The 23,426-nt window shown below is 33.4% G+C and overlaps 1 protein-coding gene and 1 pseudogene across 1 annotated transcript in view; one reads left to right on the plus strand and one right to left on the minus strand.

The window, feature by feature from the left end:
• The window catches only part of LOC145255809 (uncharacterized), a 551,788-nt gene that overhangs the window by 57,579 nt on the left and 470,783 nt on the right, over positions 1-23,426 (plus strand). The window lies entirely within an intron of this gene.
• LOC145263696 (5S ribosomal RNA) lies at positions 19,483-19,599 on the minus strand (annotated as a pseudogene).

Genomic DNA, 23,426 nt, shown 5'->3' on the forward strand with positions numbered 1-23,426 from the left:
GATAGGATTATGATCGGACGTCCTTCTCTACTTTCTTCTTCTTCTTCTTCTTCTTCTTCTTCTTCTTCATTGTTTTTATTCTTGTTTACCCGTCTTCTTTTCTTAATTTCTTCTTTTTCTTCATCATCATCTTGTGGTTACTGCTCTTCTTGTCTATGGTGTTTTCTTTTCTTCATCCTCTCTTTATCTCATTTTTTTTGTTACATAGAGATCACCACTTATCAAGGCCCAGCGGCCACTCGAAGATAAGGGTTAAAGAGTGTATATTAGTCATTTGGACAATATAGTAATCGTTAGTAATGGAAATTCGGTAAATTTGTTAACTTCTTGTATTCTTCTTCTTTCTTCCCCACCTTTCTGTTATGATTTTGACCTACTTTTTCTCCTTCATTCTCTTCTTCTTCTTCTTATTATTATTATTATATATATTATTATTATTATTATTATTATTATTATTATTATTATTATTATTATTTAAAGTGTTCGCATCCCCCTTCATCTTATTCCTCGTCGTTATCATTTTTTAAAACTATATTCTTATTTCCCCCTTTTCCTCCTATTTACTTCCCCAACTACTTTTCCTCATCATCATTAAGAGGTTTCACACTCCCCCTCCCCAACTCACTCTTTACATTATGTTATTTTTAGTTTTCCCACTTTCCCCTCCATCCATTTACTTGTTCTCTTCTTTAATTCTTATCATTTTTAACCTCTCTTCGTCGTCTTCTCTCTTTTCCTTCCCTTTATTCTTCGATCTCTCCCCATCTCTACATTATTAGTTTTTTCATTTATCATAGCCGCTAGAGCAGCAACAGAGTTGCTGAGCATGACACTTTCCAAGACTAAGATTCCATACACTGATCTTTTCTAGTTTTCGCTTTGATGTCTTACCCTCTTTCTCTTTGTCCAGTTCCTCTAGTTTTTTTTTTTCATGTTTTTCGCAGTTTACTTTTCTTTGTTCACTTCTTTCTTATCTGCTATGAAAGGATATAAAATGGACTACTCCAACACTATTGCAAACTCTCTCTCTCTCTCTCTCTCTCTCTCTCTCTCTCTCTCTCTCTCTCTCTCTCTGTGCGTGCGTGTGATATTAGAGCGAGTTTTATTTAATATTCTGTATATCAGCGGGACCTGTGGAAATTCAACAGCGGACACATTCATACGTATTGATGTCGGCATTCTGTGGATGTTCACTATAAATGATGACGCCCTGATATTGTTGTAGATCTTTTGTTAAAACTGCTGACATATTTATCTAAGCTGGCAGTGAGACTCGGCGTAGCCTGGTCGTAAAATACGCTTAAATATGATATTTTAATTAATGCAGATTTCGTATTTATTATCGTAGAGTAAATTTTCTATCGATTCTTATATATTATAAAGTTTTGATTTCAAAACTAAAAAATATATATCCATGTGACTAGGGTGCATCAGTTTGAATCAAAAACGAAACCAAAACTTACGAAGTACAAAGATAAAACCGCACGGCTGCTGGAAAATTTGAGTTCCTTCAGCTATAATAGAAACCGAAACCGATTATGAAGAATTATTGGTAAAATTATTAACTCCAAGAAATATAAGGTCATAACAATTAAACAAGTCACTTGGAAGAAAAAAAGATGTAAGCGTGACACACAAAATAACACAGACGCTATCGTATTAATATATAGACGATTTCTCGTGTATTCTAGTATATATATATATATATATATATATATATATATATATATATATATATTATATATATATATATATATATATATTTATATATAGTATATATATATATAGTATATATATATATATATATATAACATATAGTATATATATATAACATATAGTATATATATATAACATATAGTATATATATATAGTATATATATATAGTATATAGTATATATATAGTATATATATATAGTATATATATAGTATATATATAATATATATATAGTATATATATATCATATAGTATATATATATAGTATGTATATAGTATATATATATATATGGTATATATATATATATATATAGTATATATATATATATAAACTTTTTCTGAAAACACTCGTCTAGCTGCAATCACTGTTAATAATTTCCCCCACTCTTTATCTGTGCTTAAACCTAAATGTAGATTCCATGAACAATACTTCTTTCTGAGATGACTGCAGAACTCTGTTCCGTTTGCCTGTTTTCCAGCTGACTACAATTTGATAATCTTCAAGTCCAACTTAAACAAATTCTTGATTAAACGCCCCTTAAGTAATCCAGTTTACCAAATTTCCACTATCAACAATTACTACGATATTATCCCATTAACTACTGTACACTCAAAAACCCTTATCCTCGAGTGACCTCTGGGCCTTGATAAGTGGTGACTCCTCTCTCTCTCTCTCTCGCTCTCTCTCTCTCTCTCTCTCTCTATATATATATATATATATATATATATATATATATATATGATACACATGTATATAATCAAATGATATTATAAACAACACCGTAAGGCGGGGCCGGGAAAAACATGGTCTTCCACAACGTAACCTGAAAAAACGTATACTAGGGCCACCGTATACCGGGATTCTACTGTAAATCATCTTCCACCTCCCCCCTTTTCCGTACTTCTTCTACCCCTTATCATCATTATAGTCATTATTATATACATTGTCTGCTATCTTCATCATTCTGCCTCTAATTGTAGTTGAACTGCGCACAAATAAAACTTCTCTAGGTCCATAGCTTAAGTTGTGTAGTCTCTTCAACATCCAGGTCATTCAGCTATGTGCACGTGCGTCTCTTCAGATTGAATATTATTAGTTTAGTTTGCTCTCGTCTGTCTGTTTTACAGCATGTCAGCCTTTTATTAGCAGGGTGGAGGGACAGTTTTATGCTGAAATACAGTACCTGTTATAAACAATTCAATCGACACAAGTTTATTCTTTACCCATAACTAACTTGGCAGACGTGTTCATCGTACCGTTTTTTTATGATATTAAAGTGTAAATAACCTCAAGAGATCCGACTGGATTTGAAACTAGATAAGGCGATAAGCGCCAGCATTCATTACATTACCCAACCTTCACTCTATATCGTATTTAGAAACACTAGTATTGTTGCAAGAAATTCGCCGAAAAAAGAAAAATACTTTCCGTCACTTTCATGTTGCAGCCTTTGTTAAATTCTAGTATTTCTTAAAAATAGAAGCAACTAGAAAAGAAATAAGTTTTCCGAATTTCGATAATCGGAATAATTCTAATCTGAATTCTTTTCATGTCATGAAATTGTGTCGCAGAAACAACGGCCTATATTTAAAATTTTATTCGGCAGTTTAAATGTACAAAGTCATGTGCTTTTCAAAGAAAAAAAGTCTGTTTATCTTTCATAAAAGAATGAAGATATTTCAATAAACATTCATGCATAGACAACTACATTGCGAATATTCAAGTGAAATATTAGTAAATTACAGGGCGGAACGATGAAATTGTCGCCCTAGAAAATATACACTGCACAAAACAGGGGAGGGTAGAGTGGTAGCCCTAGATATATCTAAGGCTTTTGACAGGGTATCACACGATGGTCTTCTCAGGAAAATCAGATCATACGGTATCATTGGATGAATACTAAACATAATTAAATCCTTCTTAAGTAAGAGAAGAATCCAGGTTGTCCTCAACGTCGTGCATCCAAACAATATGATATAAATGTGGGTGGACTTCAGGGGTCTATTCTTAGACCTTTATTATTCTTAATAATCATAAATATTCCCGATAAAATTGTCTCTGAGATAGGTATATTTACTGATGACACAGTGCTCTATAACAGGCACGAGTGGAAAACAAATGAACAAATATCTAAGGAAATGGCAGAAACACTACAGGAAGATCTCCAATCTGTAGTAGAATGAGGCAAACATTGATGGTCACATTCAATACTGCTAAGACTAAGCTTGTTTCCTTCAATAATCACAAGATCCCTTCTCAACCACCAATAGCGATAGCTGAAGATACATTACCTGAAAGTACTTCTTTCAAACTCTTTGCTTAAAGTTCACATCGAACGTTAGTTGGAAGAGATACATTGAGAGCATTACCAGGGCTGCTGCGAGGAAGGTGGGCTCTCTCTACCGTGCTAGAATGTTACTCACGCTTGCAATATCCTGTACCTTTACAACGCCACAATTTGCCCATGCATCGAGTATTGTTGTCACACTTAGGCTGGTGCATTTGCTACTAGTCTCTCACAGGGTTCAAAAGAGTCGCCAACCTGATAGGTCCTGAACTGTCATCTAGGCTGCAACCTCTGTCGCATCACTGAAATGTTACATCCCTCTGCCTGTTCTACAAGTATTTTAATGGTAGATGTTCTCAAGAACGAGAAGCCCTTGTAGCCCCTCGACGTAAGCATCCCCAACAAACCTGACAAGCAGCAAAATCCCACCCCTACACAGTAGAGATCCCTAGATGTAAGAAAGCCTTCTACTACAATAGTTTATTCCCCAGAATTGCTAGACTTTGGAACTCCCTTCCGGGTTCCTACTTTCCCAACTGTACTGACATGCAGAAGTTCAAGTGTAATGTGAACAGACATCTTGCTTCTAATCTCCCTACATAGTATCCCTGTAACTCATACCCCCGACAGTAGCCTCTTACATCAAAGTGGCACCGTGCCTTGTTTGGGGTGGAAATGGAATAATATATATATATATATATATATATATATATATATATATATATGGTTAGTTTTTTTTGGAAAAAGAATTCCAGCAGAGTGCTCAATTAAAAGGAAAATCCAAATTTTAAGAGCATACTTATATTTTGTGTACAGAAAGTTGTTAGTTGAGACAGGTCATTGGTACCGTCGGTTTCAAGCGAAGAATATTGGCTGAAGAGAGCTTGATAAGGATACCTTAAACGGGCCTTATTATCGGGCTTGAAACCGACGGTACCAATGACCTGTCTCAACTAACAACTTTCTGTACACAATATATATATATATATATATATATATATATATATATATATATACACTTAATTTACTCACATAAAATTAATATACGAAAGTATAGATTTATGCGTAAACTTTAAGTATTTACTTTAAAAGTGCTCAATACTTAGGTAGAGCTAGTTAGTAAGTTATAAAATATATATGGCGAATAAGCCTGAAGTGTCCTAGAGTGGATGAAACGCGGAATATTCAATGTAGCTTAATCGCCATATATATTTTATAATTTACTATATATATATATATATATATATATATATATATATATATATATATATATATATATATATCAGGTTGGTGTAAAAATAATGTCATTTTTTGACGTTCAACTTCAAAAGATCATACCTCCTTTCATAATAAACTTTATTAATCGAAATAAGCACCATTAGAATCGACATATTTTATTGGCAACGAAAAACCAGTTTATTTATCCCATTAGCTTAGAAATCCGAAGTTCTGGAAGTCATTGAAGGTCGATTCATCATCTCGGCTTTTGAAGCATTTTTCGCGCAGAAAGTTGTTGAGATGCTTAAAAAAGTGATAATCGGTGGGCGAGAGGCCCGGTGAATATGGCGGATGAGGCAGAGTCTCGTAGCCCAATTCGTTCAGCTTCTGAACAACACGTGGGCGAGCGTTGTCATCGAGAAGAATTGGCCCTTTATATTGATCAATCTCGGGCACATACGTTGGAATTTCTGGTGCATTTTGTCAATTTGTCGGCAGTATCTCTCCGCCGTAATTGTTTTGCCTGGATTCAAGAAGCTGTGATGGATGAGACCGGCCGCAGACCACCAAACAGTCACCATAACATTTTTATGGTGCAATTTCGGCTTCGGGAAATGTTGAGAAACTGCTTCAGCATCCAACCACTGTGCCGAACGTTGCCGGTTGTTGTAAACGTTCCACTTCTCATCACACGTCACCACCTGCTCGATAAATGGGTCGGTCGTTTTTCTTTGCGCAGAAAAAGCATAGAAGATACTTCAAAACAACGATGTTTTTTTTTTATCGTTCCATTTATGCGACACCCATTTATCCAAGTTTTTTTTTTATTTCCCTATTTACTTTAAATAGTAGATACGGGCAAAAATGAATGCCGATGTTTACACATTTTGACCCTTCCCTTTACTTAAAAAAATCACCCAAAATCAGGAAATTAACCAATTTTAATTAGATTTTCAGTATTTATCAAATAATAATCGCGGAATATGATTAATTAATTATCTTTATTTAAACCATAGTGGAAATGTATTATTTTGTTTAAACAAAAAATACCTTTATGGTTTTCAGTAGTAAATAAAATACGCAAGAATTTTTGCTTTTTTTATATAAATAAAGCATCGTAATTTGTAACAATAAAATAAAATAAAATAAGTTTTATAGGAACATTACGAAAAAGGCCCCTAAATCCGTAATAATGAATTCTATATAACTCGAAGAAAAATTAATTTCTCAAACTACCGATATTACCATTGTATTAAGCATTGCTTATTTAATATTTTCACAAAAAAATTATAATTGCAAAAAATATTTTTGCTTTTTTTTTTTAAATTACAAGTTTCGCATAATTTTTATATGCATCATTTTAATAATTTCCTTGCTCGCAAGAATGTGAAACTTTCGACGTAACATAATTTTTATGTAATATTGAACAATAATTAAAAAAAAAATAATTTAAAAACAGGAACATAGAAAAATAATTACATTAAAAAAATGGAAAAAAATTATAAAAACGTTCAGAATAGGAATGTACTGATGCACATCTGGGAAAAAAGAAAACTATCACACTCTTCCTCCCTTTTAATTACATGACATCATTTTCACAGTCTTTCGACTGCCTGAAATGTTGGACCTTCGTATTTTCCGTGTTTAGAAAATTTTAGTTTGTTGCGTTTTGCGAACGGCAGAATCACTCGGGTTTTTGGGCCAATTAATTTGTTTTGTACAAAAAAAGGTGTTTTTTTTTTTTTATTAATTCAGTATCTTAGGACTTTATTTTAGTAATTATCTTTGAAATAGAACCAGAAAACTAATATTTATCTTCTAAAGGATTTTTACAATGAATTTATTTAACTTCAAAATTTAGTTGAATTTGGTAGCTCGCCGTGAAAATATTTTCATAACTTTTTTTCACATGTACAAATATTTTTTCCCTCGTGGAAATCAAGTTTAATCCTTAATCTTTCAAATACAATCAAAAAGTAGATTTTTCAACTGCGTGTCGCAAAGCTTCGTTTTTTTTTTTCACGGGCACCTGTTTTTTTTTCACACACACCTACAAACACCCGGGCAACGCCGGGTACCCCTTGCTACTCATATATAAAACTAATATATGTGAGAAAACGATTTTGTTTTTGCACAAATCTAATATATATATATATATATATATATATATATATATATATATATATGTATATATATATATATATACGCACACATCTTTAAGATTCAAGCAAGCAAGCAAGAACGCCCTGGCGGTCCACAGAGTTTTATAATTATTAAGATGCTGGTGGATACCTAAAACAACAAAATATCAAAAATAACGAAACTTTAAATAAATAAATTATTTAGGTGACTTTATTAGGATTTAGAGGATACTCATAGATGAGTCTGTCGGTGTTGTTGAAAATTTAAGAACCCCATGGATTGACCAATCATTGCTTCGTTATGTGAGTCAGCTCATCTAAACTCAAACGCTCAGTGTACCCACCTCTTTTTTATTTTTCACTGATCAGTTTACGTTGATTAACGGCTAACTGCATTTCTCAGTAAAAGCATTGGGGATCATTTTTTTGTGGTGTGTATATTTATGCGAAAGGAAATGTTTGCAAATACTTTGAACAATTTAAAAAGAAGATTTCTTCTAACACTAAAATTTTGAAATCATTCACATTTTATAAACATGCTTTGCCTTTCTGAATTTTTTTCTTTTTTAGATGAGTATCGATAATTAGTGTTAATTGAATTGGGTGTTACTTGCACAACGTGTCGGTCGATGTAACCTCCGACTTTCTTTCAAGGTGTATATTGTAAAACCCAGGAATCTTTTTGGTGAACTCCGGAATCTGCCCGGATTTTTTCAACAGAACACTTTTATTTAATTCACGGGAGTGGCATCCTCTCGTTCTGTCAGTTATTATTGGCAAAAAAAAAATCTGAAATAATTAGTAGTTGTATTCTTCTTGCCGCCCACACTAAGGATCGAACCTTCAACTGTCAGAAGAATATCATATAAACTGAATTTTATCAACTACTTTATCCATTATGGCTCGGGGGTCCTGGATATGACCTTAAACTATATCCGATAGTGAGGCCCCAGCTTGCGGGCTTTGAGGAGTGTGGAGCCACCTTGTAATTTCTATTTCTTTCAAGTCCACTCTGACCTGGAGTGATAGTCCCTGTTAGGGTCCCAACTATGGGTTAAATAGAAACCGACTTGAATAATAATTAAAAAAAAACAATAACAAATATATACTACTAGCATTTCAGCCCGGCGTTGCCCGGGTGTTTGGAGGTGAATGTTGAGCAAAAAACAAAACAAAAAAAAACCGGTCAATATTTTTAAATCTTGACCCCTATTATGACCCCTTAGCATTTATTCTTTTGGACTCAAATCAAGGTATTAAGTTAGGTCCATGTCCAAGGAACCTATATCTAAAATTTCAAGTGTATAGACCCAAAATTGTCGGAGGAGTTTGGTAGAGTTTTCCTTGAACTTTGACCCCTTAACAGCCCAATTTCTGGCCGAAAACCAATTACAAAGATTTTCTCAAATCTCACTTCCCTGTATATCAAATTTCGAGTCTGTAGACCTGAAATTGACAGAGTTATTGCGTAGAGAAATGTACACACACACACACGCACGCGCGCGCGCAGACAGACGCTTTCACTTCTATAGACATATAGATTAAAAAATTGTTCTTCAAAATCACTGGATTCAGCATTAAGTAACCCGAAAAGGGTTGATATGCCGTAAAACAACCAACCAACCATTATGTCTCGGGTCTCTGCAGATACACGTGAAGATCGTCATTGACGCAAACGTTCTTCGAATAACATTCAAGATGAGAACAGAAGTCCGAATAATCCAAATAATAATTCTTTGTTTCTCCATTTAAAAAAAAAATTTTTTTTCTTAAAAAAAATTGCACATTTTTTCTCATGTAGTAACAGGTTAAGCCGAAAGTCGTGATGGCTTTCATTTCATAATAGTGAACATTAAGCACCTTATTGTTTATTTTATGCCATCTCAGTCACCCTAGTCCTGTTGATTTCCATAAAATAAATAAACATAGAAAGAAGAAAGAGAAAAAACATGTCCCCCATATGATGCTCCATTGTCAAAATCAGAAGTGTCTCTGGAAAAAGTATTACCCTTCTTTCTTTACTCTCCGCGGGATCTCTCCTGGAAAAATGCTTGGTAAGTTTTAAAGTAAGTCAAGAATAACATTCGCTATTCTTCTGTGTTTATAGTAGGTCGCCCGAAAACCTTATAAGCGTTTTCGAAGAATACAAAGAAATCAAACATGTTCGCATCGCAATAAATTTTATTAATCAGAGTAAAAAGTTGACCATGGATTTATTGTTGGAATCCTTGTAATTATCGCTCCCATTATTTTGTCCTTAAGACCACCCATTCCGTGAGCGATGTTTCTGACAAAGGGAGGAGAATTGTTGTTTTCTGGGTCAGAATCTATTCCACCTAACACTTATCGTTAGCAAGTTTTTGACCGTGAAGTACTATTTTTTTTAACTTCCTACATCTAGTCGCTTCATGCTTTGTCCGGGGCGATTTCCATAAAAGCGTATTCATAAATAGTACCTGCTTGAAACTGCTAATGTCCTCGCAAAATTTGGAATTATGAGTTTGGGGACTGACTTCGAACGTTGACCTTCAAATTCTTCGGTTTTCAACCTGAACTCAAAGTGCAGTATCTATTCTGTCGATACCGTCAATTAAAGAGAGATCCTTTTAAACTGTGGCATTTATTTTTTTGTCATAATCTGTGTACTTCTCAGGAGAACTAGATTTTCCTTGGAGTAAAAAACGACCTTGTGTCTTACTTTGTCCTCGTAGGGATGCAAGTTAATAGAGATTGGCATCTAAATTTGAAGGACTTTGATTTCAGGTAGTGGTGGGACGATTCCAATATTTTCCCCAGTTCCGATATAATTCCTGATTCTGATAAAATTACTGATCCCGATTCTTTATAAATCTCTGAATATAGAGTTGCTATTTTTCCCCGATTACCATAGGAAACCCATACTAAATGTGCAAATATTTTGTTAAGCGTAAAAATATGTTTGTGGGGAATGGTTTATACATTTTAGTTTTACTGGTAGTTTAAAATTATAAATATTTATTTTTTTTAACATTACTATTAAGTTAAACAAAAAATAATGTCGTTTTTTATCATATATATATATATATATATATATATATATATATATATATTGTTTTTATACATTTTCTTTGCAACATTTTCATCATTTTTAAAGAAGGAAAGAATTTAGTACTTTTAATGAAATAGAATATGGCGACATCTTTGCATAATCCTTAAAATAAATAACATGTTCAAATAAACCCTGCTCAGAAAACAAAATGATAGACAATATCTTTCTCATTTTATATCCATTGTAGTTTACTAGGTAAATATAATATATATATATATACATATATATATATATATATATACAAACACACACACACACACATATATACACACACATACACACATATATACATAAACACACACACACACATATATATATATACACATAAACACACACACACATATATATATATATATATATATATATATATATATATATATATATATATATATATATATATATATAATAAAAGTACCAGCAATGGTTGACGTTATGTTATTTTGAAAAAAGAAAAACCGAACGAAATTATGAAATAATCAACGTTTCGTCCCTATTTCATATATATATATATATATATATATATATATATATATATATATATATATAATTTTTTAATTTTTTATTGAGCCCATAATAAATTTACATTACTGTTTCCATTGGATTTCACCCCAGGAGATGAGGTAGAGTACCAATTTCATCGGAATTTATAAGTGAGTCCACCTATAAATTTCGATGAAATTGGTACTCTACCTCATCTCCTGGGGTGAAAATCCAATGGAAACAGTAATGTAAATTTATTATGGGCTCAATAAAAAATTAAAAAATTATATACCGCTCTATTAACATATCAAGCACTTTTATCGTTTTTTTTTTTTTTAGCTTATTTCCCTTGAAAAGGTGTATATATATATATATATTTGAAGAACTGGTTATACAAAAAGAATCAAATACTTCTTTAAGAAATTGCTAATCAAAATTGATACTTTTCTGGATTTTTGAGATGAGGAGTGGTGTTTCGTATTATTTGGATTCTCATCTTGAGTGTAATTTTCACAACATTTCAGTAGATTCAGCCTCCGACCTTCTTTAGGTGTACCTTGTTTAACTCAGGAACTTGCGCGGAATTTCAAGCCGAAGTGGGATAAAGTAATCTAACTGGTTTTGAACAATTTATAAAGTTTTTATTTCTACATTAGTTAAAATTGGTTAATTATTAATCCTTTATTTTTTCCATTGGTTAAAGTTAATTTATAAATTGTTAACCACCAGTTAGATTAATCTACCCCTGATGACGAATCCTGAAGGATTGGAAAGTTCTGGTAAATATGATGATTACATCAGTCAGTTCCCGCCAGAAATAAAGAATGTTATTTGGAAGTTGGAAAGGATTGAAAATAGAATAAATAGACTAAAAACGTCTATTTTATTTAATGAAATACACCATAGAGAAGAACGTTGCCTAAATACACACGCACACATATATACATGATGATTGCAACGTCTTGTCAGACGAGTGTCACTCCCTCAGACATGAGCCCAAAAATGACTTCCATCAGCACAGGAGCATTTTAATAGACAAATGCCTGAGGGAGTATCTATACACAGATGATGTTACAGAGTCTTAGCTTTGTACGACAGCTCGATTCAAAATGTTGAGATCTAGCAACAAGCAAGAGCAAGATGGCCAGTAACAAGTTAAACTGCAGACCAGCTTAATGCGGGTACTGGTCTCCTAATCACGCTGACACACCGGTTCCCGCCAGATCACCGGTTAAGCAACATTGAGCCTGGTCATTACTAAAATGGGTGACCAATTTGGGAAGTCCAGGTGCTGTATGTAGGAGGACGTCGACACCTCCCTGCAAAAAGTTGCAAAAACCTAACGTCGTCATCTCTCCTAACAGGGATATACATGCGACTGGGGACCGCTTGTGAATTTCATACGCCCATGGAAATTCCTCCTTTGGAGGAAGCCGGTTAAATCCTGAATAGGGTTAGTGCTGACTGCACACTCACTGGTCTCCCGCTTTATGGTTTTTTTAAATCAGAGATTTGCTTCTCATAGAAAAGTTGCCTTCACCACGGGTTACGGGAGCCCTCTCCACCCAACACACACATACAGACACACAAACACACACGGTGCTAGTTGGCTGTTGACCCCGAAAAAATGCATACATACATACAGACAGACAGACAGACAAACATATATATATATATATAGATTTAGTTGTTTATTTGTTTACAAGAGCTTTAGAGATAGGATGATGATGATGATGGCAACCTTCTGTCCTGTGAGATAATGCCATTCTGCATCTAGTCTAGTGCACTGCAGCGTCTGATGTAGATGTGATCCATGGAGGGGGGGCATGGATATTCATTAACATCTTTTTGGTCAGCAACCTTTAAAAAATGATTCATTTTAGATATTCTCTTAGGAGAAATAATATTGGCGTAGTTTTGCAAAAATACAGGAACCTAAGTCTCAGCTAGACTTTGCTCTCCGGATGCAGGCCTGAATGAGTGATAAAGGGACACAGGTTTGTCCAGTTACCAGGGTCCTCTTCTCGGCATTGCATATATATATATATATATATATATATATATATATATATATATAATGCTCCTTATCTTGAGTTGAGCATATTGGGAAGTTATATACGATAAACCATTAGCGTATACAAATCGAGCTTAGGTATTCGGACGATGTCAAAACATCGTTAAATCACTACCCGCACGGCAGCTGTCGATTAGTGTAATAGTTCGAAGCTTTGACTGTCGTACAGGTAGTCGGGTTTCGATTCTGGCTTGAGGTAGTTGCCTGTCTGGCTGCACTGATGAGCTGTAATACAGCGAAACAGTACTGTATGTGGATGATATATATATATTAAGGGGATTAGTCTAGAGAGCAGAGTTTATATTAATGTATTAGTAAATTCATTAATACAATTAAAATAAAAGAAAACAGTGCTCGTTTTAATTCCACTTTGCACCTGCACTTTGATAACTGTATTTCATTTTGATCCAACGGTGTACAACATTATCATTTTGATCTGTATTCGTGCTTACTGATCATAAAAATGAAATATCACGTTTTGAAAATTATATATCTAAAGCAAATATTTATATAAATGTTAGTAAGGGGTCCAGGGCTTGGAGCAGGAGTGCACAGAAGTCTCCCTTGATTCTTTAGAAAGGCTGGGTTAAATACGATAAATATACTGAAAATGATTTTAATTAATGATACTTATTGACACCTCCTCCTTACCCATTCAATGCCAAATACAATTTTTAGCCCCACCACAAAAATTGAACATTATAATGAGTTCTGTCAAACGTTCTTAAAAGCATCTTTTTGAAATTGCAATTTTCCATTTTACCTTTTGCAATAAAATCTGAACACTGCCTTGATAACCACGCGAGTCAATGATGTTTTAAATTACGAAAAGGGAAACAGAATGATGAATACGTTACTATCCGAAATTAATAAGTATAAAAATTTAATAATAAAATTTATAATAATGAAAAAAGCAAATAAAAATAAACTAATGATTTTTAATAAAAACACTTGCATCTTGTCTTTTTCTTTTCTCACAAATAGAATCTTATAAATATAAACAATGGTAATAAAAAAATGTTATATGATATGACAAAAAGACAAAGGGCTCCTTATTTATTCCTGAGTTGGGCCGTGTTTTCCTGCTAGTATATATATATATATATATATATATATATATATATATATATATATATATATAAAGTGAAAGTGTATGTATGTCTGTCTGTCTGTCTGTCAGTGTTTCTGTGTATCTGTCTGTGTAAATTTCCCTACGCAGGAACTTTGTCAATTTTCAGTCTACAGACTCGAAATTTAATATACAGGGTACTGAGATTCGGGAAAATATGTGTGATTTGTTTTTGGCCAGAAATTTGGCTGTTAAGGGGTCAAATTTCAACAATTTGATCTGTGAGAACTCTACCAAACTCCTCCGCCAATTTTAGGTCTAAACAATTGAAATTTTAGATATAGGTTCCTTGGACATATATCTAACTTGATAACTTAATTTTAGCCCAAAACAATAAATGTTAAGGGGTCATAATAGGGGTCAAAGTTAAAAAAAAAATTGACCGTTTTTTTTTCTCAACATACACCTACAAACACCCGGGCAACGCTGGGCCGAAATGCTAGTATATATATATATATATATATATATATATATATATATATATATATATATAATCCCATCTTATTCGACTTAACTTTCACACTCTCACAATAAGAAGAATGTTAGAGTTATGTATAGGTTGGTTGGCAGAAGGCATAAAACAATGGCTTCTAACATGGAAATTGTTTTTGTCTGCGATATAAAAGAGGTACTTATAGCCAGAAAAAAAGAGGTTTCCATTGAAAAAACAAAACAAATAAGGCCATGGCAGGCCATTTAAAGATCTTAATTCTTTTCATTGTTCTTCATTTTTACAAATGGAAATAAAACGAGTGACTGCTACACACACACACACAAAAAAAAACACTTTTTAGTAGTTCATACAGCACAATGTTTTTTTTTGTTTTTTATTTACCCACCCCCCACCCCGACAACCGAGGGATTGGACTCGTTCGTTCGTTCGTTCCTTTTTTCGTTTATCCGCACTTTTCTCAATAACTACGCATTTGATTTTGTTTAAAATTTACGCACAAACGTTAGTCATGGTGAAAATAATTTTTTGTCAGAACGGATTTTCTGGGATAACCCTGGTTGCCCCCTAGGGGCTATTACAGGAGTAAAATTGCTCTCAAATCGTTCGTTCGTCGTTTGCTCACACTTTTTTCAATAAACACTCCTTGAATTTTTTTTTTGAAATTTTGCACAAACATTAGTCATGGTGAAAGTAATTTTTTGCCAGAACGGATTTTCCGGGATAACTCTGGTTGCTCCCCTTACGGGCCATTATTGGGGTAAAATTACCTCCAAAGAGTTCATCCGTTCATTTGTTCACCTTTTTTTGCACAAACATTAGTCATGGTGGAAGTAAATTTTTCACTTGTGGAGAGGGACTTCGCATGCTCGGCTTGTTTATTTATGTATTTATTATTACTATTATTATTATTTATTTAATTTTTTTTACTGACTAGGAATTCTAATGATGGTCGTCATTAGGAATTGCTCACTAACCATAACTGATGGTATTCTCTGGAATCTGAGTGACTACGACTCGCCCCAGATTTCCATTTCGATAACAATTTCAAATGATTTTGTAATATTGCAATATGATTGATTCCTTGCTGGCAACAACCATTAGTCTTCTTAAGAATTTGGGTGACAGCAAGCCTCGCCAAGGTCTCCGTGCATCCTTCCAGTTGAGTTTCGATTAACGATCTTCCTCCTCCGTGCCCCCCCACCTTATCGTTCACAACTATTTTGCGTGGTATCTCTGTAAGCTGGTACCGTCACATTGAGTTTATTAGAGAGTGGGCGTATTTTATGATATCATTCTCATTATTAACTACTACCTCTCTTACTAAGAGGTAAAATTTGCACTTTTTGTGAGTTTTAGTCTAGTTTTTGTGAAAAGTTGAGTTTTTTTTATAGTTTAATTACACCATTGTAATAAGTATTCTTGATTTACAAAGTTTAAAATATTGAAGACTACAGCAATGCATATAAGGTTGAAGATACCGCGTGGATTGAAAGAAAACTATATGCATTATAATTAAATCAAAAGTTGTTGAATTGTACATTTTTTTTTCTTTTATCTATTTGGATCTTTTATAGTTTTTCTTTTATCCTACAGGCTGTCATGAACTTCATTGTCATATCTTTTGATATTCTAAACTCCGCACACATTACATGCAATACTTCAAACAAACTGCAAAACGGTCATTTTTACTTAGGTTACACGCAGACTCTTTGTTGGCAAATTTGTAGTAATTACACTTTGCCCGGTCATAAAATACACATAAATATTTTTTTTTTTTTTTTTACACAGTGATCACCACTTATCAAGGCCCGGAAGCCACTCAGGGATAAGGGTTATTGCAAGTACATTACGTTAGTGTGGAGATTTGATGGAGTGTTTACTTAAGGGGGCGGTTCATTAGGAATTTGTTAACATTAGACTTGAAGACATCCAAGTTGTAGTCCGGAGGGAAGCAGGCAGACGGAACAGAGTTCCACAGGCGTGCAGTTCTAAGAAAGAAGCTTTGTTCATGGAATCAGGCACAGATATAGAGCGGGGGAAATTATTATTATTAATAGATATAGAGTGGGGGAAATTATTATTATTATATTTTAATTAATGCAGAATTCTTATGTATTATAAACTAAAAATATCGTAGGTATTAAAAGTAACGTAAAATTCCTTTAAAAAAAAATGGAGTAAAACAGAAAGAAACTGAAACATGTACATGCAAGTATTATGATTTTTCTAAACAATGAAAAAAAAATACTCGCACTGAGATCGAAGCCAAAGCCTAAAGATAGTGAGTCATGTACTAGGACCATAAGACCAGCTTGACACGATCTTCAAAAAGAGTTTTGAAACCTACTTACACTTAACATAAGTAATCCGTCATGTGACCCCCCTACGTACCAAATTTTTCAATTTTGACCCCTTCGCAGCCTTTTTTTCCAGATGAAAACGGATGAAAATATTTTCTATATGTCTGATACACTGTATAATTTCAAGTCTGTAGATAAAAATTCGTTGCGTATATAGGTTGGGAAGTGTCCTCACACACACATTCACACTTTCATAGATATATTGATAGATGTTTATCCCTCTCTTAATACTACTACTACTACTACTACTTAAGGCTGTTCCGGTTAATTTTAGTGCAATTCTAGCAAATACTTTTAAAGATTGGTGGTGATTCCTTATGGTACACCCGAGAAATGTTATTGTATTTTTACCACATGTGTAAAGGTATTTGAGAGTTACCATTTGTCATAATGGTAATAGTGTTCATTAATGGGCCAAGAGACTGAGGTTCAATCCTCGGTAGAGATATTGTTCCCGATACATTTTAACTATCCAGTTCTAATGGGAGGGTCAAGGACAAGTGGAGTAATCATGAGAATGGAGTGGCGTCATTCCGTACACCTCAGTGCAGCAATTAATGATAAGAGACCTTTGGGTCGGCCTCGACTATAGTCGACCATTTAGCTTTAATAGCACATTTGGCATAATGGTATAAGTGTTCGTTAATGGATCGGGAGGTCGGGGTTCTATCCTTGGTTGAGTCATAACAAAAACTTAAACATTAGTAATTGATTGATAATTGATGTGTTTTTGGTAAACAGCATTATAACTGGAGGATCAAGGGCTAGTGGAGTAAGTGTGAGAATGGAGTGGCGCCTTTCCGTACACCCCAGTGCAGCTGTTAATGAAAAGGGGGGCTTTGGATCGCTATCAGCTATAATCGGTAACAACCTTTTAGCTTAAACGTAATTTGAACTTGCAGTTGGAAATTTATTTTTACAAGTGTTCTTAAACTTAGAAAACTTTTAGATTTTATTTATTCATACCTGTTTTTTTTTTATTGCAAATTTGTAATTGCTAAGTCATTTTTCTTATCTTCCTAATTCTCTCTCTACCTACCTACCTACCTAGCTACCTACCTACCTACCTACGCATCTTTATCCAACGGAGTTTTAATACTTGGAAATAATTGATTATTTTTTGTGTGTGTTCTTAAAGAAGTATGTCTTTGATTAGGCCTTTTTTTAATTATTGTTTGTTGTTCTTCTTCTTGTATTTAAATGGCGGTTTAAATTAATGTTTTGTGTACTTTTATTCAGCCTCGTCTTTCTTTCTTTGACTTTAGATTATTTCTCTCAAGGAACCGTAAACCCTAGCGCTGCTCGAAGGCAAATGAGTAGAATAAAACCATTTTACATTGCTTTGTAATTGAGAAAAACGACAAACTTTAGCGGCTTGTTTTGCCTTACAAAATATCTCTAAGCAGTTGAAACCATAAAATCGTGTTTCTTAATTGTCTGAATACATAATTCAACCAGTTATTGTCTCCGCTTTTTTTTTTCTTTTAACTTACTCTCACCGAAATAGACCTGCGAGTAATGTCCTCTGAGGTGAACATTAACACTACTCCGGTTACAATCCAGGCCGGCTAATTGCATTTTACACTATAAACTAAAACTTCGTGTGTTCAGAGGAGCCGGGTCTTAAAGCTGCTGGATTTACTGTTTATAATCCGTCTTTATTTCCGACGACGACGACGCAGCCTTCCTCCATCGTTTCCCGATTCTATCGTTTCTGTTTTACACCTGATAGGAAGTAAATATCAAACGAGATAATTTAATTTCACTGTCTCGTACTAAGAGAAAAATAGAAAGATGATAAAAATAATGTTATACACCCAACTGAAATAAGACGTCCATTTTAAAACTGGATTTGTTTTATAGACGTCATGTTTTTTTCTGTTTTAGTCTTATTTTTTTAATCTTATTTTATTTAACTTTATTTTATTTATTGAAGTATTTATTTATTCCTTATGGATACTTTTTTTGGCCACTGTTAATGAAATGTGTTTTTGGAGAGCAAAGATTTCGAGAAATGATTTAATAAAAAAACAAAACAAAACAAAAATAAAACAAAAACACAAAAAAAAAATAAGCTCCTTCAGTCTTTGACAGACGATGGATACCCATGAAGGGATGCATGCGCACGAAACGTTTGTGGTAAGAGCTGCGCAATCTCCAACCACACCTCTCCTGATTGGTTGGTTGTTTTTGTTTCACGGCATATCAACTCTTTTTAGTTTATTTTATGCCGAATCCAGTGATTTTCAAGAAATTTTTTTTAATAGAGTATATTTGTTTTTGTTTTTTTTAAGTCAGTTTCTATTTAACCCATAGTTGGGACCCTAACAGAGACTACCAGACCGGGGCAGAGTGGACCTGGGAGCAATAGCAATTAAAGGGCGACTCCACACTCCCCAAAGCCCGCAGACTGGATCCTCGCCACCGGATAGAGTTTAAGGTCATATCCAGGACCACACCTCTCCTGGGTCGACATGGTTAAATACCAGTGGTAAGTGCAGAACGAACGGAAACAACTGCTGAGATAAGCGGAGAGCACATACAGCGCCTAGAATTCCCAAATGGTCACCCATCTGGTACTAACCATGCTCAACGTTGCTTAACTTCGGTGATCTGACGAGAACCGGTGTGTCAACGCGATTATGCCGTATATAATGTTATAGATTCAGTTAAAATGGGATGTTCGTTTTTAAACTGGATTTGTTTTATAAACGCCACTTTTTGATTAAATAACTCTTTTTACTGATTTTCTTTTATCTATTCTTATTTATTGAAGCATTTCTTTATTTTTTGTGCGCGGATGTTTTCTTAATTTTAACGAAATGTTTTTTAGTGAGCAAAGATTCAGAGCAATTGAGAACATTTGCAAAATAAAAATACAAAAACTAATAATCCTAAGACGCATCCGTTTAATCTACATGTTAAGCGATGTATATGTTATTTGGATTCTTCGGACTACTGTTCTAATCCTGACGTTTGGATAACCTTCGACATTCTTAAGGGAATTTCGAATGGAGCCCTTTATTTAATCGACATGCTCTCTTTCCGTAAGATATGTCTTGATAGATGTCCTAAGTAATTTGCAATTGTATATTGAGTGTCGCCTGCACTGAGAATTAAACCTTCAACCTCTAGAAGAGTGATACTTAGAACTGAATTTGACCAAGTACTTAATCCATTACACTATGGTCCTTGTACGCGCATATCTTACAATTTTATAAATTAGTTCTACTATATGAATATATAATTTAGAATGTTATTGTGACAATGATTCGGTCGATGTAACCGCAACCTTCTTCGGGTGTATATTGTTGTTCCATTGAGCGTGGGAATCTGTACGGAGTTTCGAACATGCTCTTGTTCCATCAGCCATGGGTATAAATCCCAACTAATTTGTAATTGCATTTTTTGAGTGTCGCCTGCACCGAGAATTGAACCTTCCACTCACAGAGGAGTGTAACGTACAAATAAATTTGATCAAGAACTTTATCCACTACTACAGTAGTCGGAACAATACAAACAATACCCATATATTGTATTATTTGATTAAATGCTGATAAATACTAAGTCTATATTGTATAAGGCGTTAAAAGCTAGATAAAAATGGAAATTGATATACCAAGATACCGTACCAACACCAATCAAGAAGCAGATATGATATGATATATATATATATATATATATATATATATATATATATATATATATATCAATTTCCATTTTTATCTAGCTTTTAACGCCTTATACAATATAGACTTAGTATTTATCAGCATTTAATCAAATATATAATATAATATATATATATATATATATATATATATATATATATATATATATATATAATTTTGAAAAAAAAAACACTAGTAAAATATATCTCCCACAATAAGGATCGAAACTTCAACCCCTAGAAAAGAGTAAGTTACAAATGAATTTTGCTATATTTTATCCAATATATCACGTGTCTTTATGGACAGACTTGAATAAGGTCGAATCGTTGCGAGAATAAAACTTAAGATGAAAAGAATAGTCGGAAGATAATATGAATAACCAATCTTCACGTACCCCCCACCACCAAAAAAAACAAAACAAAACGAAACATGTTGTAAATGTTATTTGAAACTTAAGCGTGGCAGACCTACTGTCATAGATAAACATGGCGGACGTAAAAACGGGTTTGTTGGCTCTGAATAAATTTATGGACATCCTAATTAACATTTTGGTTAATACCCGGATCACTCTTTTTTAATTCCTTTTTCTTTACAACGAATTTTAAAGATCATGAATATTCTTAGGTGTTTATTTTTGTGTTTATTTACAGCCTTTTTTAAAACCAGCTCCTTTCTTTACTATATTACTATATCTTTTACAGATTTTTTTTTACATACGTAAAAAACGTGTGATTAGGTTAATGCATATTGGGTCATTTCTAATAGAACTGTATACACGCGGAATTACTTTCCAGATTGACATACTGGTTAGAGGGTTCCTTAATTGGTCGTTGGCAAAGAGGTTCAATCTATACATACGCGCATCATTGACATTTTATTATGAAAAGAGGTGGTATTTTTCTGAATTAATTTCGGACAGAAAGATAAGTTTGAAAAGGTGTCTGACTCGTTAATGTGCGTCTGTGACTTCGTTCCCTATAGATTCGAAAACGGCTGAGCTGATTTTTATGCAATTTTACACGAAGGTGCATTATATGCATGGCAGTGTTCTTAGATGGAGTTTATATCGAAATGTCTTCGATTAGTGTCAATAATCGATAATCGAAATTATCCGATCAATAACGGAACAGGCGATTGTTCTTGTTATTAAGGGAGGTGACGTTTGATCAACACTGCTAGAGAGCCATGATTTAATATACTGTTTTGTTTTTAAATCCCCGAAACAGTGTTTCATGGTAAACAACTGACTATCCCTTAAATTAACATTAGGACTATAGTAAATTCAAGAGAGCAAGTTGATGCATTGATTGCAGGTGATTACATAATTTACTGACTAAATAGTTTTCTAACAAATGATAAAAAATATAAAAATTAAATACGTTTTTTTTTATAGTCTTAGTGGTTAAAATACTTCCAAGACTTTCCTCTATATATATATATATATATATATATATATATATATATATATATATATATATATATATATATAAGGCTGAATGCCTGCGTGTGTATGTGTGTGTGTCTGGTCATGAATAGGCTCCTATATGGTTGACTATTTTAAAAACCCGATTACATATAATGACAAAAGATGTATCGAGACACAGGAATGGGTATGTTTGATCTGGTAGAACGGTGGTTCATTAAAATTGTGGGGTCTACGTTCGCGCCTGGTCCACAAAGTATGGAAATACAAAATTTAAAAATTAAAAAAAAAAAAAAACGTTTACAAGTGTTTTTGATATAGATGTGCATGAGAATACTTTGATAAGTATGTTTTAACTTAAATAGAGGTGGTATAATAAAATTGTTGGGTCTGCGTTCGCGCCTGGCCTCTATAGAATGAAAATAGGCATAAACTTTAATAAAGACTTTTCATACCTATCTGCGTAAGTATACTTTGATAATTATGTTTCAGTTTGAAGAAATATGGTATAATAAAATTATGGGGTGTTCGTTCGCCGCCTGACCTCCATAGAATGGAAATATGTCACAAAGTTTAACACGGTTTTTTTAATATAGATCCACAGAATATTGTGATCAGTGTTTCAGTGTGAACAGGTATGCTATAATAGTTTGAGGTTTATCTATTTTATTTTTACTTTCATCATATTTTGCTTTGGTTTTGATACCCCCAAATTCGAAGCTATCTCTTTACAACCCTTCCTTTTCATAACCTATCATACTTTCATAAATCAGAGTCCATTTTCTGTAGGCTGTTTTTGAACCCAGTCAACGATGAGTACTTTTGCTAGTATATACATATATATATATATATATATATATATATATATATATATAGTAAAAAGAAGAAGAAGAAGAAGATCTATTCTTTAAGAGGAGATAATGCCAAGCTGAACAAATTCTTTTGGAGCTTATATAGAGTATCAATAAAATAAGAAAATGACAATATAAAAATATGTACTGACTAGCAGTGTGGGCGCTCGGCTTTGTTCGGGTGTAAAATACGTTTAAATATGTTTTTTTTTAAATTTTTCCAGATTTCGTATACATTATTATAGAGTGGTGATTTCCAGAGTAAAAAAAAAAAGTATTTTTGTGCTATCAACCAGAATCGAAACCAAAACTGTAGCATTCTAAGCTGGTGACGTTACCACTGTACCAACGTGACACGCTAACTAATTAAAAATTACAAATAAACTCAGATTTATATACAAAATGTATAACTTTTTTTAAAAAAAGTTTTGCCTCATTTTTAATCCCTTATGAATTATTTTAACCGACTAAAAGAACTATCGGTAAAAATTCTAATCATTTGAGGCCCCTGGCGCCGCTTTGCGACTTTTAGTTTCGG

Source organism: Euprymna scolopes, chromosome 3 (assembly GCF_053919585.1).
Source record: "Euprymna scolopes isolate OS-2025 chromosome 3, ASM5391958v1, whole genome shotgun sequence".
NCBI classification, from domain to species: Eukaryota; Metazoa; Mollusca; class Cephalopoda; order Sepiida; family Sepiolidae; genus Euprymna; species Euprymna scolopes.